Source organism: Chelonoidis abingdonii, chromosome 4 (assembly GCF_003597395.2).
Source record: "Chelonoidis abingdonii isolate Lonesome George chromosome 4, CheloAbing_2.0, whole genome shotgun sequence".
NCBI classification, from domain to species: domain Eukaryota; kingdom Metazoa; phylum Chordata; order Testudines; family Testudinidae; genus Chelonoidis; species Chelonoidis abingdonii.
The window spans coordinates 15,657,000-15,671,672 of record NC_133772.1 but is presented as its reverse complement, the minus strand read 5'-3'; the positions used below and the strand labels follow the sequence as shown (position 1 = coordinate 15,671,672).

At 48.0% G+C, this 14,673-nt stretch overlaps 2 protein-coding genes across 6 annotated transcripts in view; one reads left to right on the top strand and one right to left on the bottom strand.

Annotated features, from left to right (window-relative positions):
• RBBP5 (RB binding protein 5, histone lysine methyltransferase complex subunit) overlaps window positions 1–14,673 on the bottom strand; it is a 187,613-nt gene that overhangs the window by 79,643 nt on the left and 93,297 nt on the right. Inside the window, exon 16 of one of the 4 annotated variants that reach the window (XR_012655710.1) lies at window positions 14,245–14,344. The exons of the other annotated variants lie outside the window; for them this stretch is intronic. The gene's annotated coding sequence lies outside the window, so the exon portion shown is untranslated. Of the gene's footprint in view, window positions 1–14,244; window positions 14,345–14,673 lie in introns of those variants that run through there. 4 annotated transcript variants of the gene reach the window in all.
• Window positions 5,399–14,673, top strand: part of CNTN2 (contactin 2) — a 49,228-nt gene continuing 39,953 nt past the window's right edge. The window contains exon 1 of one of the 2 annotated variants that reach the window (XM_032792482.2): window positions 5,399–5,621. The gene's annotated coding sequence lies outside the window, so the exon portion shown is untranslated. The remainder of the gene's footprint in view (window positions 5,622–14,673) is intronic. The other variant, XM_032792483.2, reaches the window with a different exon arrangement.

Genomic DNA, 14,673 nt, shown 5'->3' with positions numbered 1-14,673 from the left:
CACTTCCTTTGCATTCAGTTCTGCTCAAGTCAATTTTGACCTTATTCCCTAGCCACCAGCATTGCTGCTCTCCTCAAGGGTGTTTTGCACTCAGGGGCGGCTCCAGGCCCCAGCACGCCAAGCGCGTGCTTGGGGCGGCATGCCGCGGGGGGGCGCTCTGCTGGTCGCTGGGAGGGCAGCAGGCACGGCTTCAGTGGACCTCCCACAGACGTGCCTGCGGAGGGTCCACTGGTCCCGCAACTTTGGTGGAGCGCCTCCCGCGGCATGCCGCCGTGCTTGGGGCGGCGAAATGTCTGGAGCCACCCCATTTGCACTCTCAGTGAGAACATAGATAACTGGTGAGAGTCAGCTGTGAGTGGACTGAGTTTTCTCCCTGGAGGGAAAACTACTTGGAAGCTCAGATTTACCATATCCCAGATCAGACCACTGGTCCCATCGAGACTGGTAGCAACCTATCAGCAATGTTTCAGAAGAAGGCAGAAGCAACCAGATCCCTCATCTAAAGTGGAGATAATAATTCTTGCTTAACTTCCATTATCCCTCCATGTAAGGTAAAGTAATTGATATCTAGTTTCTACAGTGGTGGGGGCCATATGAGAGTGCCTATAAGTCATCCCCTTTTGAGGAGAACTCCCTGGACCCTCCAAAATATCAGATGATCCGAGGCAGCAGATCAGTAAAAAAATTACTTCGCCCACCTTCTCCTGCTGCCTCCATCATTTATAAAGGAAACACAAAATATTTATTAGCCAGAGGTGACTGATAATGGAACCATTCTCATCTTTGCAATCAATACCAAGAGAGAGACGTGCACACATTAGCCACAGTCGCTCTTTACGACAGGATAACCATAGCCACTTCTCCTCTGACCTCTGCCTACCCTCCCGGGAGTCTAGATCAATGTTGGCAGACTGCCTTATATTACCCCGTTTGGTGGAACGCAGGCCTTAGTCTGTTTCCCATCACTCTAACCAAGAGCCATCCTCTCCGCCCCTCAGTGAGAGAGCATCAGATGACCACCACCTGAACCCCACTAGCGGATTTGACAGTACTGATAGATTGACACCCGCACGCCAGCCAAGCCTTTTGCAGCATGTGGGGAAAACCCTTGGGCAGCACTCATATCAGTGACATTTGCAGCGAGGAAGTAGATTGGTTTTTAGCTGTGATAACAGAGGAAAACAATTAGGTGTCTTCTGTATTCTGGCTCCAGCACAAATTACAATCTGGGCAAATGCTCTCTGCCTGAAATTCCTTCTGCAAAGCCTGCAGGGCCACTAATTTCACCTGCTCTGTGGAGGGAGTGAGAACACCTGTCTTAAAGAGACATGCTCCCCTGCAAAGGAAAGTGCCCAGATACCACAGGGATGGGCTCAATACAGGAAGCTAGACAGACAGGCAGAGTCTGCCTGCGCTCGGTAAGCCTCTTCTAGTCTTTGCTGCCCATAAGAGTAGTTTCTCCTGTTCTCTCCATCTGTTCCATGCCCAGAACAAGCAACTCAGACAGCAGCATTAGCGTCTCCAACATTGCCCAGCCATTGTGCTTCAGGCTTGACCTGGAGCAATCTCCATCTCTATAGCCCATTCAAGGCTTTGGCCTCTCTGCTGAGAGGGGGATAATGAGTGATGTGGCCACTAGTCTGCCAGAACCTGAAATGAGACTCAAGAAATGTATTTCACTTGGGCCACACTGAGCTGGCCTGGGGCATCCGGTTCCATCCGCTGTCCTAGAGGAGAATATCCCATTGCCAACCCACTAAGACATCCCATTCGTTTTATAGAAGCTTTGCTTGTTCACCTGCTGTGGGCCAAACAAAAGCCCCTTCAACCTCCGGCATTCTCAGCTGTCCAGATAACCCCGCTGCCTCACCTGTCACCAGGTTCTCCATCTCTCCCTCCAACTGATTTACAGCCCTGGCTTTTGCGGCAGTTCGCTCACGTTTCAAACATTCGACGTGGGTTTCCTCTAGGCTGGTCCCTCCATTAACAGTAATCAATGGCCTTCTGTTGTGGGATACGGACCTGTACGTGTGCAGAGATTTCCTTTAAATCCAGATTCATAATCCTCCCCTGCTCACCATGGAATGAAACTTCACTTGTGTGTGGGAGTGGCAATAGCGACAATGTTCATCTGTCTATGTTATTTCTGTGAAGCCCCTCATTATAGTATACAGGTGCCAGTGACAGACAGCACCTGTCAGCCTGAAGGGTCCAAAAAGCTCACCCAGAAGCTGATAGACCAATTACAGTAGAACCTCAGAGTTACAAACACCTCGGGAATGGAGGTTGTTCCTAACTCTGAACAAAACATTCTAGTTGTTCATTCAAAACTTTACAACTGAACATTGACTTAATACAGCTTTCAAACTTTACTAAGCAGAAGAAAAATGCTTTTTAAAAAAAGAAACAAAGCACAGAAACAGTTTCCTTATCAAATTAAAAAAAAACAAACACCTTTCCCTTTTTTCTTATAGTTTACATTTAAGACAGTACTGTACCGTATCTGCCTTTTGGAGGGGATGGTCTCTGCTGCTGCCTGATTGTGTACTTTCAGTTCCAAATGAGGTGTGCAGTTGACCAGGCAGTTCATAACTTTGAGGTTCTACTGTATACCCACCCACCAAGGAAATGCAGCTATATCTGGGGTGAAACGAAGCTGATGCTTAACTGCACACAGCAACCCAGCACAACAGTTTAGAGCAAGAAGTGAAAAGGAATCTCGAATCCATTTTGAATCTAGAGGGAGAATTTAAGGAGACAGAATGTAGATACTTGTGTTAAAATTTGGTAGAGACACTGGGTTAACACCACTAAATACTGCAAAAAGGGCCAAGGGATTTTCAATACTACCCTTAGTGCTCAGATACAGTACAGACAAACCAATCAGCCCAGGGTTTATATCTCATCTGAAAGCATACAGTTAACCTGGGGAATTCACTCTTGCAGGAGTTCAGCAGTCAAACTCGCAATTGGCAGGACAGAGGAACGGATAGATACATGAGAGGAATACAGAACACATGCACTTCTGTTTTGTAACGTCTTGTTTTTCCCCTTTGCGAGAGGACTCACTAAGTTCCAAAACAACTTTCCTCCTTCCCATTCCCACGTGGCTGGAGGACGCCAGACTTCTGGAGCCCTGCCAATCAATACAGAGACACTAATGCATTAATTACTCTTCTGTAATGGCAGGCCATTAATGAATGGACAGACCCAGACCTGGTCTCTACATTATTAATGATCCTATACTGGAGTCAGGGAGGGCCAGATGGAATGGATAGAAAGTGAGGGGTGGTCTTTGCAACCTTTCCCTGTCTTCCCCTCCCAATCCAGAAATGTGCACAGTCTGAGTTGAGAGCTGTTTGATTAGCCACCCTAATCTGTGGCTGTATTGTGTTGCCATCGGATGGGAGTTCAGGGCATATTCATCATTGGCCAGCACGCCCCAAGGGCTGTGCAGAGAGTTCCCATCTGGCAGCAGTGTCCCGTTTCACCGTGTGCTTTGCACCATGGTGGAATATATTAATTAGCACAGGGGAGCACAGGAGGAGGCCAGGCCAAAGTCATGATGCAACTCCGGGTGGTAGCAACAGCCAGTGGTTATTATCTACAGCTGATCGGGGAGGAAGGCTGTGTGAAATGAGTCTGGGATCTCAACCTAGCCCCTGCAGGGACAAACATCTACATCACAAAACCAACCAGCACCCAATTGGGCAGTCTCAGCAGAGAGGCCAAGGACTGATGGACTGTGGAGAGTGAATTTCTGTCTTGCCCTGCAGAGGGATCTCTCCAGGGTGAAAGCAAGGTGAGCAGCCCTGCCCTGATGCCTGTGCTGCATCTGATGCCTCCTGTCTCCATGGCTTGTGGGGAAAACTCATGAGCCAAATTCACAGCCTGGTGGAAACCGACACAGCTCTGTTGAAGTCAGCGGCCTTGCACCTGCTTACACCAGGGTCCCAGTGCCCTCTCCAATGCTCTGGCTATGTAAACAGGTGAACAGAAAGACCTGAATGTGGGGGCAGAGGGATACTCTGCTTTTATTTTCCTTATTCGTCTCATTTCTGATTTGGGGGAGGATAAATATTTTCAATTACTAGCAGGGAAAAAAAGGTTTGAACCTTAATTCAACCCGTGACTGTGTGCGCAGGCCCCTGGGATGCAGCATGCTTTGATATCCCCCTCTCTCTGGGGTTTCAGTGCCCTCGGGGCATCATGGAGCAGATTTGCTAATTCACGGGCATCCCTGCCACATTACATGCAGAACTGTTTTACCTTGATAAACGTTTCACCTCCCCCTTGTATCTGTGACAGCTACAGAGGAGGAAGGATGGGCTCGTCGTTAAGGCACTGGGCTAGGAACAGGAGATGTGCATTCAATTCCCAGCTCAGCCACAGCCTCCCTGTGGGACCTTGGGCAAGTCATTTAAATGCTCTGTGCCTCACTCCCCCATCCGCAGCTTAGGGATAGCGATCCTTCCCTCCCTATCTCCCAAGGCTGCTGGGAAGATAAATCCATTACTGTCTGTGAGGTGCTCAGACACCCCTGCTATGGGGGGCAGACTTACACCTAGGTAGAAATAACATTTACAAGGATGCCTGTCAACTGAGATCACTACAGCACCTGCTTCTGGTGCAAAGCAGAGATTCTGGCTTCCATAGACAGCAGAAACAGTCCCGAACCCCAGCCCCCCCGGAACATGAGAGGAAGTTTATTAACTGGGTCTGAGCTTTGATGTTAGCCCTCTCTCTGTAATGGGGCAGAACCAGAACGTGCCCCTCTCTCCCACCATACCTGTGGAAAACTTGGATCTGAATGTATTTAAGAGATGGGTCTGAGACCTAAAATCACTTCCCTTCCTTCCCAGCTCCAAGTAAACTTGGCTGCAAGCAGAGTATCCTCCTCACCAGCAGCATGTCACAAGGTGCTGAGCCAACAGTTCAAAGCTTGCATAATTCTGTGCCCTGCTCAGTGGGGTTCCTCAAGATCTCAGTCTAAGGGGGTTCCACTGCGTCTGTTACCCGGTAATACATTTTGTGAGGCATGACCCTCCCCTGGGAAATTCACCTGGACATCCTAGCCTGGGACACGGAGCCCTCCATTTCCCAGTTCACACCCTGGAATTCTAACCCTTCACTTGCTTCTCCCTCGCACCATGTGCCTCTCTGTGCCCTATTGATGGGGTGAGGAGCCGGAGACAATCAATTCAGGGCAGGGGTTTTCTGATCCAGGCTGATGAGAGCAGCAGCAGCTCAGGCTGAGGCAGAGCATGAATTATGTATGATGCTGCAAATCGCCCTCCCTCTCCGACTGGTCCTTGGACCAAGGCAAATGAGGTAAAGACTGAGCGAGCGAGAGACCACTCTCCAGGGACCCAGAGTGCTGGCTGAGAGGGAGCGAGTGAGCAGGGGAGGGCGGGGAGGGAGGAGCACATCCTTATGCAGAGATGCTGCAGTGGCTTTGGGCACACACAGGCAAGCAGCAGCACAAAGCAAGAACTCGCCTGAAGGAGGAAGGCGGGCAGGAGAGAGGAAGGTTGTTGCAGCATCGAGGGCTCTAGGATCTCCCCTGCATACATGCCACGCACACGCGCACACACATCAACACACGTGTCATCCAGCCCAAGGTAAGTGGTCTCTCTGCGCCTTGATTCGGGGTGGGGAGAGAATTATCTGGGTTTCAGGGAACCATTTCTAAGCTAAGCTAACTTTCAGCAACCTCGGGGTGATGCTCATCTTTTCCAGGGAATATGGCAGATAACACCTCCTAGGGCACCTGCAAGCCACCCACCAGCTCCATGAAAGGATGGTCTAAGGCAACAGCATGGGGTGGGTTTTGTGCGTTTATCAGATGGTGATCATTTTGCAGGAAATGCAGGCACTGGCTGTGCTGGAAAAGGAATGAGGGTGGAGTGCACGTGTGTGGGAGGGGGGAATCCAAAGAACATGTCCAGGCATGTGTCAGTTCTGGTGGAGGAGTAGACAGACCCTCATCCAGCAGTTTAAAAACCAACAGGAATGTAAAGCGGAGGCTGCATGTGTGTAATAGTGCTGCGTTTCACTGCCCTGCTTTCACAGTGTGGTATTATGGTGGGGGTGGCACTTTAAAGAGACTACTGCTATGATCTCAGCTCCTGAATTTCTGATCTGGAGGGCAGGGAGCATAGAGAGCGGCTCACCAAGGCAATGCTCCCGCCCACTCTGTAGAACTCTGTAGGCTTGCACCCAAGACAGCTTTTAAACATAAGCTGGGAGAGATCTGGAGCAGGGTGCAGGCAGAGGGGCATGGTGAACCTGAGTTCTCCACTGCAGAAAGAGTGGATCAGAAAGACCATGGCCACCAGCATCCCCCCTCCTGTCCCTGCACCTAATTAGGACTCCTAATTAGGACCCTCAAGGAGGAGGGCAAAAGTTCGGGCTCCTCTGTGTGCACAGAGGATACTTGTCCCTGCTTCAGGCCAGTGAGGGCTTGTGTAATGTGTCTGGGTGCTACAAAGTGCTACAGCTGCACAGGGCGCTGGTAGGGCCACAGTGATTTTCAGTGGGGTTTGCCTGAATTAAGTCACAGATAAAAGTCCCCATGCATGGCCTGCAACATCAAGCAGGAGCGAGGATGGAGGGATGGATGACACGCAGGAGATCACAGGCAGCAGGGGCTAAGGCCTCCTTTGCACCCAGGCATTCAGATGGGCTCATTGCCAGGGTGAATGCAATAGTGGCTGAGGCTGTTCTCTGCAGCTTGTTTTAAAATGTGGGTCCCACCCCTTCCTCCATTATCCCATCCACTCCTGTTCCACTGACTTCCCTACAGCTTAAAAGGTTCTCCAGGACTTCAGAATCATGCATTTATTTCATCGGGGGGAGGTGGTGAGGGGGATCATTTAAAATTAGCTTATTTTTCTTTAAAGAAAGGAACACTAGTTGATCCCTTGAACAGGAACTAAAACCCTTCCCAGCAGTGTCCTGGGCAATTCCCCTCCCTCGCCAGCCCTGCCCTAGTGCAACTTTGGGCAGGGAACCTCACTTTCTGATGCAACTAGCAAGCATCAGCCGTGCACCGAGAAGACAGCAATTTGAATCTTTCCTAAATCCAATAAGGGCCACTAATCATTTAGTGACACTGCCTAAGAGCATTGGCGGCTGAGAGCATGCACACATGCTAGCCCAACACCAGTGCCTCCTTTTGTTTCAACTGGATTCTTCACTTCCTGTCCTAAACAGCAGTGTCCTGTTAATCAGCTACTAAGAGCCAAGCGAGTGGTGGCTGAGAGTGGGTCAGTGAATCAGTAAAGTGCTGGGTGAAAGGTGCACTCGCGGTAAGATAATATTGAACTTCAGTGGAAGTTTCATTGTTGAGTCCTCTCCGGTCAACAAGGCAAGGCAAGAAAAGAGTCCATCTGGACTGTTTCCCAGCTACTCCAATTCAGAGAGGGGCTGGGTTTAAAAACTGGCAAACCTCGACTTGTCAGCTGAGGACTGTGATAGCCAAACTCAGGGTTGGCAGCATATCCTCTTCTTCCAAAGAGCCTGCCTCCCTTACACACACAACATGTTCATTCTAATCTACCAGCAGTGTAAGTTGAAGTGTTTCAGGTCACACATACTTTAAGAGGAGGCTTTTAAAAGATGTCTAAGGAATTCAGGCACACAAGTCCCACTGACTTTCACTGAGCTCCTAAATACCTAAAGCACTTGTGAAAATCTTTTCCCCCCCAAGGTGCCCTGCATGTTGCAAAGACAGTATTGAGGCTAATTTTTGAGGGTAACTTTTGAAAGTTATCCTCAAGTACATGTATCATAGTATTCTACAGTAACAGTCTAGCACGCTACATCTTACAATAACAATGAGGCTGCAGGGCTTGCACCGAGTACTCTAAAACACTTTAGGACTGGGTGATCAGGAGAGTGGGTCTGCTCAGACACTGTCAGCCTGAAAAGCTCACATTGACTTTACAGTGTGGTTTCAGCTTGAGCTGAGCTGGAAAAAACATCCCCTTTTTCCCATGCATTGGTGAAAATCCAAAATTCCTCCGGCCATGAGTTTTATCCCTCACAGGCCAAGGGTGGGTTTTCCCAGACACAGACTCCTGTTCCATCATAAAGGGCTGTCTTCACAGCTTAAGCAACAAGTCCCCCTGTGGCAGAAACTCACTAGAAATTCGCTGTTAGGTCTAGAGAGTGATAAAGTTACATTTCAGAAGTCTGTTTCTTGGCAGAAGTGGGATCTTGCCCCAAAATGATGCAAACACTCAAAGAAATTCAGCTCAGGGGTTTGACCTTATGTGATCCTCCACTTCAGCCTCCAAAGTCGTGTTCACTTCTCTTTGAACACTGGCCTTTGTCTCTCCCAGGAGGAGTTCATGAGATGAAATGGCCTCTCCTCCCTAGGGCCAGACAGGCACTCTAGGGAACACAGAGATGAGCACCTGCAGCTCCCAGGGCCGTCAATGGAAGCTAGAGTTGCTCAGCATCAGGCCTTTCTACAGGCAGCATCTCCTAGTAGCAGGAGGTGAGCTGGAGGAAACCTCCTGCCCCTGGAGAACTGCAATTATGGCTCACTACTGCACAGCCCCACCCTACCCTGTGGAAACACACCATGGACCACCACACTTATCTATATTCTCTTAAGTCTTCTCTCCCCCTTCCCTCCCCTCTCTTTTCTTTCCCTCTCACTTCTTTATCTTTTATTGTTTTCTTTATCTTTTCTTTCCTTCCACTCTTCCCTCTTTTCTTTTCCTTTCATTTTTTCTTCTCCCCTTCCATTTTCTTGGCCTCTCTCATTTGCTTTTATTCTCGCTTCTTTCTTTCCCTCATTTCTTAATCTGCTACTATTAATTATTTGCATTGTGGTAGTGCCTAGAATTTGGGTCAAAACAGCATTTTTTTTTTTTTTATTTTTTTTTTGACAGAAAACTGGTTTTTGCCACCTCACCTCAGACTTCCGTCCCAGTTTGCAGTGCAACAGCCACTGAAGAGCGACAAATTGCCACCGGGTGTAGGATCAGGTTACATAGAACAATCACCTCAGTGGCATGAATGGTTATTCTTTAGCTTTCAAACACAAGACACATACAGCTTCGTTCCAGCCTCTAGCTTTTTATGATTTATACTGCAGCAGCATATAGCGCCCCGGTTAGAGTGTGATTGTGCTAGGTACCGTACAAACAAGTCAGAGAGAGATAATCCCTGCCCCAGAGAACTTGTACACAACACGCCACTCAGGGTTGCCAGGTGTCCAGTTTTCAGAGGACCTGCACAGTCTCTGGTCAGAAGTATTGACTGGAGACCCAAAGTCCGGTTACCGCAATTCTACTGTCACCTCCCCAGCCACCCCAAGGCCCCTTTAACTCCAGAGCACTGACTCCAGAGCCGGAGAGGGGCAGAGCTGGAGGCACGCCGTGCTAGTCCTGTCTGGGCTGGGGAGGGACATGTCCTCTTTCCCTGCATGGCTGCAGCAAGTTTCCCCACCCCATACAAACTCTTTGCCATTGCTGGACAGAGCAGGAAAGACGCTGTCCCCTTCAGCCTCCCCCTTCTCTTTGTGGTGAGTTGAGCCTTTGGTGGGTGGGGGATTTGGGTAAAGGTACCAGCTCCTCATGCACTGGGAAGCCCCCCTAGCCAGTCCCAGCAGCTCAAAGTTGTTTTGCTTTGCTGGGGGGAATTGCTAAAGGAAGCCCCTGCGCTTTCAGTCTGAAGTCATTCTATCACAGTGGCTCGTCAGGGCAGGACACTGTGGAGAACCTAAGCCCAGGGCTCCCTCCAGGTGCTCGCACTCTGCCTTGGCGAGCAAGTGCTGCAACAAATGGAAGGGTCTGTTTGCTCTGAAGTGTATGCCAACAAAGGCAAGTCAAAGCTAGTTTCCCTTCTCCCCCAGCCTCACTCGTCCATCCCATTTGTAATTGTATCTTGCTAGTCTCTCCACTGCCACTGGCGAGTCTGTACTGGGCCCGTTGGATAGCATACATGTGGCTACGTATTTGGTACGTAAAATTCTGACCATAGGTGTAGTATCTGGTTTTGAGAAATTGGAAAGTTGGCAGCCCTACACTCAGTGTAGCGCGCCGTCCCCCTCTAGCAGCATCTGGTTTACAGACAGAGGTTGATGAGCCTTGGCTAACAAATATTGTACTTTTAGCTCAGATAGTTGAGGCTAAGAAGCCCTGGGTTCCATTCCCACTGTCAACAACCCACCCAGGGATGTGGTATTAGAAGCTCTCAGTCTACAAGATTCAGACTTGAAGTTTGGAGAGGAGGATTGGTTGCTAATTCAAACACTATGAATATCCTGAGTCTGCAAATTTGGGCTAGAAATCATGCAAGAGCAAACGCTTACATAAGGTTTCTGGCTCTTCTCCCCCCAGATATGGTTAAGAATACTGTAAACAGCCTCTCTCATAGTATTTCAGAACTTCCAGCCAGAGATAAGAATCAGAAGTGTGTGGGAGCGGGGCAGGGAGAACACACACACACACACACACACACCCCTCTTAACATCTCAGGGCTCATGCTCAGTTCTAGAAGCAGCCATGGCCTTGAGGTTCATCACCTGTTCTGGAACTAGGCAACACTGGGGAGGGGTGATGAGTTCCAGAATGTGACATTTAGCCTAGGGGAAGGGAAGGAATTGTTTGAGATCCAGATGTGGGAGAAGATTCAGGGCAGAGGTTATTTTATCTGAGCTGGTTCTAGTGCGTACGTGCCTGCGGAACCTCTGTGGAAAGCACATGTTCAGGATATTGCTGTGACAATCCTGTCAGGAAGAGGAGATCTGAGGCAGCTTCATTCACTCCTCTTTCTTTTTTACCTCAAAGTTTGAAGATTAGACTCTTGAAGGTGCAACCTTAGCTAGTTCCCACCCTCCTGTATCCAGGCTAGCAGGTTAAACCTGCCAGGGGAGCTGGAGACAGCAGACCTGTAGCCCAAGTCAGCTGTTGTGCCCTGATGAATCACTGGAGGCATCTTTCTGTTTAGAACTGGTAGCATTAACCATATCCCATTGTAGGAGAAGGTAAGTAGATAGTAATGGCCTAGGAGTAAAGATCAATGAATTCTCCCAGGATTTTTAGGAAGAGAAAAGGGTTAAATCAAGTAGAACAATCTATCAGAATAGACTGAGACTAGGTCATATTAATGCTATTCTCTATCATGTCAATTAGTATCAAAGGAATGAAGCCACCATGACCTTTGTCACATGAGTGAATTTGCAGAGATTTTAATTATGTGTATTATTATTTCCTCCTCCAATTATAGCAGGTGATCTATAGAACGTAGAGCATTCAATTACTCCATAGCTATGGAGACTATTTCCTACACACATGCACGTGTACACACACAGCTGAGCATAGCGCAGAATCTATACACAACAGAGTACACCATTCACACCCGTGCAAACATGGGCATCCATGTGAAAACTGACCTTAGATAAACCAAAGGAAGGCCAGTTTTTTAGGTTTTCATATTTCATTGCATACCTGAAGTTTACTCTTTAAGAGAAAAGCATATATGAGCCCCAACTTGTTTTAATAAAGTCTTAATACATTTTTCAAGTGCTATGTTCATTAAGAACTTGCACCACGGACTCATTCCCAATAGGCAACTCCCTGCCCTAAGCCACCACTTTAAAACTAGTCCCAAGGTTTCCAACACAAATTTGTCCAGCCTTTAGAGACTATGTCGAAAGGCTGCCCCATCTCTGTAAAATGCTTTGAAATTTTTGTTCAAAAAGTAGCAAATCCACCCAGCCACCTGAACACCACAATGCCACATGCTGCACCTCACAGCCACTTGGAACCTGAGGGCAACTACAGGGACAGATCTTCCCTGAGCCAAATGCACAGGGTTCCATTGCTCTTGCTAAAGCAGAATTAATGTTTGCAATACAGGATCTATGACATGCATATCCTCACTTCTGTTTCCCTGCAGTAGAAGGCAGTTATGCTACATACACTAGTCAGAATTATTAGTCCACTGGGCAGCTGCTATTTTGCTCGTCCCTTGGGTTGTTTGCTTGATAGAGGTTTCCCTGTAGCCATTCTGCGTAGCTGCGGGCATGATACCTTTCCTCAACAAACCGCTGTGCTACCACCATCCTTGGCAAGTGAGATTTCTAGAACTACAGAGTCTTTGCCACTCTGCGAACATTATTCCCAGGAATACTACATCCATGTGGTTGGATTCTTGGGAAGGGCAATTGGCCTTTCTGAATGTGGGATTCTCTGTAGGAATGAAAGCACGTGGCCAGACATGTAACCATCCACCAGTCCTCCAATGCAAAGCAGATTATCTCAAACAAGAAAACAACCATGCAATGTTGTCATATACGCAAATATGCATGCTAAAGACTCAATAATTAACACAGGGTTTCAAGGACGGTTTTAGAAACAGGTTAGCAGCAGAACTTGAGAAAGTAACAAAAAAGTACCACAGAGAAATCATATGAGGCAAATGGAGGCAGACAAAAAAATTCTAAAAATTATCTACGTCAGCCTTTCTATAAATCACAAGGCAGGTCTACACTGCAAAAAAAAAACAAAAAAACCCGCAGCAGCCAATCAGTGCTCTAATTAACTGACTTGGGCTTGCCAGGTTCGCAGCACAGGCTAAAAATAGCAGCACAGACTTTCCCACTCAGGCTGGAGATTGGGCTCTGAGACCCTTCCCTCTCACCAGGTTCCAGAGCCTGGGCTCTAGTCCAAGGGGAACATCTACACTGTTCTTTTTAACCCCACAGCACAAGTCTGAGTCAGTTGACCCAGACTCTGAGACCTGCTGCCCTGGAGTTTTGGGAGGCAGGGCAAAGGGGGGGAAGTGGGGGAGTCCCTACAGTGCAGACGTACCCTCAGATGTAATATGTTTAACTGCAATGTTTTTCAGCCATCACTTCTCTGCGTGCGCTATATAGAGGTCCAGGCAGAGCGTGGCCCCTGCTAAACGAAAAAAACAAAGCTGGAACACAAGTTATGGGGAAGCCCATTTGCTTGTTTTTGTAGCTGTTTTCATTACAAGTGTGCCCTGTTCACAACATACCTATGGTCCACGTTTTTTGACAGCAGTGCTATGGTTGAGTATTTTACAACCTGGCAGGATGTTTAATGCTGTGGTAAAGGGAGAATTCCCATGCTCATTTCCATCCTGGAAGGATTATAAAATATCGATCCTGATTCCTGACCCTGATCCAAGACTTGAATTATTTACTTTTGTTATTTATGGTACAATTTATAAAGCTAATTGGTCTTACTTCTTAGAGCTGTGTAATCTGGTGGTGGATCCATGATCTGGGAGGGGAAAGGGATAGATTTTTGTGGTAGGCTCTATTTATTTATTTATGTTGAGGGGGAGGCTATTTGACACTTCCAGATGTTAAAAATAGCCCCAGCCATCATGGAGTAGGGAGCAGAAAGTGGAGCGAAGAGGTCAAAGGGTGCTGGAATTGATCACATGGATACAACGATGCCCAATGTGGTATAAATAAAAGTGGGGCGTTAAGTATTGTTTTACTTGAGTCATGCTTTGTGTGGAAGGGATGAACACTTTATCCTACCTGTGCATCCGCGCAGGGGTGTTGGGTGGTCACCACTCCAGTCTCCTGAGTGCTGCCAGGGCTGGCATTAGGCACTGCAGCAGCACCAACGTGGTGAGCAGGGCCAGCTCCCCCACAGTCCAATGCATTGGGCTGATGGTGCTGCAGCTAGGTGCTGGCAGAGCTAGAGATGCTGTTGCCCCAGCCGCTGCAGTGAGCTGCGAGTGCTGATGCTGTGACAGGGCCGATATGGTAAGTTTAGAGGCAATGCAAGTAGTGCTGCAGCAGCAGTGCAGTCACTGTGCTCTAGAGATGCTGGAGCCCTTTGACATTACTGAGGCTTTCCAAGGGGCGGGAGGTGAGAGGGGGTGTCTCATCACTACAATCTCTCCTCTGGTTCTGGCACTTGCCAAGCAATGTACCCTCCAGCAGCTGGGAGAGCAGAGACACTACCTCAGGGCTAGGAAGATGTTTTTACCCACACATCAAAGGGTTTCTCCTGACACCACCATGGTAACGATGACAGTGAAGAGCAGGTAGTTTGGGGAGTTGTTAGTGTGGTGGATGCCCTAAGCTTTAATCAGAATTTCCCTTTGCTGAGCTGTGCACATACGATAGCTGATGCGAGATTTTAAGAACAAGAGATTTTATTAAAAGCATTTGCCAAAAGCCCTTCTCTTGTTTTTGAGAAGACTTTATTTTTCTGGAAATCTAATGGACAGAGCATGGGACAGAGTCAGGACACCTGGATTCCATTCCCATCTCTGCTACTGACTCAGCCGTGTGCCCTTGGCCACCTCACTTAGCCTGTCTGTGCTTCAGCTTCTCTATCTGAAAAATGGAGTTAATAGTCAATACTCCCTGTATGAGGAGGGGGTTGTGAGGTTAAATTCAATCACATTTCTAAAGGGCTTTGAAACACAGTATGTTGACATAATGGGGTCCTAATGTTTCAAACTTCAGCACCTACTATCAGGAGCCAAAATTAGCCTAAACAGTCTCAAACACCTAAGTGATAAATTAGCAGTTTTTCCTGTTTTTAATCAACTTAAATTTTCACCACTGAGGGAAGTTATTCAGTGGGGAAGAGGGATCAGACAAATTATTTAACACTAGTAGACACAGATTCAAAAAGTTAAAGCTTCAAAACCATTCAAACA